Source organism: Juglans microcarpa x Juglans regia, chromosome 3S (genome assembly GCF_004785595.1).
Source record: "Juglans microcarpa x Juglans regia isolate MS1-56 chromosome 3S, Jm3101_v1.0, whole genome shotgun sequence".
Taxonomy (NCBI): Eukaryota; Viridiplantae; Streptophyta; class Magnoliopsida; order Fagales; family Juglandaceae; genus Juglans; species Juglans microcarpa x Juglans regia.
In genome coordinates this window covers 15,761,841-15,765,027 of record NC_054599.1, presented here as the reverse complement: position 1 = coordinate 15,765,027, position 3,187 = coordinate 15,761,841, and the positions used below count along the sequence as shown (strand labels likewise).

Here is a 3,187-nt window from a genome sequence, read left to right as displayed (position 1 = left end):
AAAAAAACTTAGAATTACTAGTTAGAACTTAGCAAATTTATTAGATAACATTAAATTCTGCAAAACCAAAGATAAATTAGAGAAACAATTATCAGAAGAGTGACCAAAAACTGAGAAGTCATCGATGAAAACTTCTAAAAAATTTTCCACCATGTCCGAGAAGATGGACATCATGCATCTTTGGAAAGTGGTTGGCGTATTACAAAGACCAAAAGGCATGAGCCTATATGCAAAAGTGCCATAAAGACAGGTGATATTGGTCTTCTCTTGATTCTTGGATGCAATGGCTATTTGATTGTAACTGGAATATCCATCTAGAAAATAATAGTAAGCGTAATCGGCAAGTCTTTCTAGCATTTGATCAATAAAATTTAAAGGAAAATGGTATTTTAGAATTGCATCATTCAGTCTTCGATAGTCCATGCATACTCCCCATCTCGTGACCGGCATCATCAATATGAGTTCATTCTTGTCATTCTTGATCACGGTTATCCCTCCTTTCTTTGGGACGACTTGCACTGGACTTGCCCATGCACTATTTGAGATTGAATAAATAATCTCGGCATCTAACAGCTTCAATACCTCTTTATGCACCACTTCTTGCATCGATGGATTCAATTTAATCTGGGGTTGGACGATCGGTTTAAAATTATCTTCCATTAAAATCTTTTGCATGCAAATTGAAGGACTAATTCCTTTGATGTCCAAGATGGTCCAACCCAATACCCTCTTGTGTTCTTGCAAGACTCTCAGCAACTTCTCTTCCTCTACATCACTCAAGGAACAACTAATAATAACTAAAAAAGTAGAGTCCTGGCTTAAGAAAGCATACTTTAAAGTTGATGGAAGCAGTTTGAGTTCAAGCTTGAGTGGTTCCTTACTTGGAGATGTCAGCTGAGATGAGTTTAGCTCCTCCACTTTCGGTTTTATTGAAGGAGGAAGGGATGGTGTAGATTCAAAATATCTCTCACACTACCTAACCTCTTCATCTTCGGATTCAATAGATGTAGAGTGAGTAAGACATACCTCAAGTGGTAGCTTTGGAAATTCAGCTCCATAAGTCTCGTCGGTCATGACCACGTCTTGGTCGCTTATTTGAAAACAAGAGTATACCTTGGAAGGGAATTCCATATATTTAAATACGTCAAAAGTGACCTGCTCCTCCCCAACTCTCAAAATGAGTTTCCCTTGCTAGACATCAATTAAGGTTCTCTCTGTCGCAAGGAAAGGTCGGCTCAATATCAAAGGGATCTCCTCATCCTCCTCCATATCAAGCACAATGAAGTCAGCCGGGAAAATGAACTTATTAACTTTCGCCAGTACGTCCTCAATGAGTCATCTTGGGTATTTAATAGATATATCCGCCAATTGTAGAGAGATAGTGGTCAGCTATGCATCTCCAAGACTTAGTTTCCTGAAAATAGAGAAAGGCATTAAATTAATGCTTGCCCCTAAGTTGCACAAAACTTTATCAAAATAGGAATTTTCTATAGTGCAAGGGATCATGAAATTCTCCGAATCTTTTAAGTTAGGCGGCAACTTCTTTTGTAAAATTGCACTACTCTCCTCCAACTTAGGTCAACATTACAGTCTCATGCTCCTCCAACTTTTGCTTGTTTGATAATATATCCTTAAAAAATTTTGCATGTTTAGGCATTTGCTCTAAAGTTTGAATGAGAGGAATATTAATATGCAGTTGCTTAAATATACTCAAAAATTTAGAGAACTGATTATCAATCTTATTTTTTATTAATCTCTATGGAAAATGAATTGGTGAATCATAAATTGAAGGAGAATAAGTTTTAGATATAAACTCTCTGGATTTCTTTGGTTTTGCAGCCTCTTTATTCTCCTTAGTCTTCTCAGCTTGCTGATCGGCTGCATCATGCTCTGCTTCTTTCACCTTGAACTCTGCTTCCTTCATCTCAGACTCCATGTTTTCGGCAGCTTCTACATCTCGCTCGATACTTACTGTTTGCGGCTGGTTATATGTCCTCCTACTTCTCAATGTTATGGCTTTGACATGTTCTTTTAGATTGGTTACACTATTGCTAGGTAAAGTCCCTGATGTCCTCTCGGTAAGCATGTTTGAGAGTTGACCGATTTGTGCCTCAAGATTGCGTATTGAAGCCGAGTTGTTTTGGACCACCATATCAGTCTTTTGCATGTACTGGATAATCATATCTTCAAGTGTCGTCTTCTTCTCTTGCTGTGGAAATTGTTGAGGTGGTCTCGCCAACCCTTAATTATTGCTCCATGAAAAATTAGGGTGATTTCTCCATCCTGGATTGAACTTGTTTGAATAAGGATTGTTTTGATGTTGGAAATTGGATACGTAATAGGCTTGTTCATAACTCAGTTGGGCAAAAGGATTCCCCACTTGGCAATCTACACTAGAATAATTTCCTATGCAATGATCACAAACAACATTAGTTTGAATAGCATTAACGTTCATCTTACCTAGTTGTTGCGATAGATTTGCCATCTGCGCCGCCAATGTGGTAATAGAATCAAGTTCAAAAACTACAGCCGTCTTTTTTGGCATTGCTTTCTTTACAGACCATTGATAGTTGTTGGATGTCAATTCTTCCAGAAGTTCATATGTGGCTTCATGGGTCTTACTCATGAATGCTCCTTTCGAGGCCGCATCAACCATAGATCGATTTGTGGGTCTCAAACCATTGTAAAATGTCTGTACTTGAAGCCAGGCTGGGAGATCATGATGTGGACACTTGCACAATAAATCTTTGTATCTCTCCCATGCCTTATATAATGATTCACCCTCAATTTGGGTGAAGGTAGTAATATCATTCCTAGAGGGAAATATTTTCCTTAAGAATTTTTGTGCCAACTCCTCCCAGATGGTGATGGGCGGCAAAGAGTTCAACCAAGTTTTTGCTTTTTCCCTAAGTGAGAAAGGAAAAAGTCTCAATCAAATCGCATCACCTGTCACTCCATTGTATTTAAAAGTATCACAAATTTCAAAGAAATTTACAATATGGACATTAGGATCCTCTTAAGAATCACACTAATTGCGGTAAAGTATCTCTATTTTCTCTAAACTAATGGTGCTTAATCCTATAGCTCTAATCACAGATCATCTCTCAGTCTTAGTGCGATTCAATAGATCGTACAATAATTAGCTAAAAAATTGCAATCATTAAGAATAAGGAATAAACATTCAATC

At 37.7% G+C, this 3,187-nt stretch overlaps 1 non-coding gene across 1 annotated transcript; it reads left to right on the top strand.

Moving 5' to 3' along the window:
* The first annotated feature begins 2,714 nt into the window (after positions 1–2,714).
* Positions 2,715–2,821, top strand: LOC121258925. The gene has a single exon (XR_005939476.1). It is a non-coding gene; the product is annotated as a small nucleolar RNA R71 (small nucleolar RNA).
* Positions 2,822–3,187: the final 366 nt, after the last annotated feature.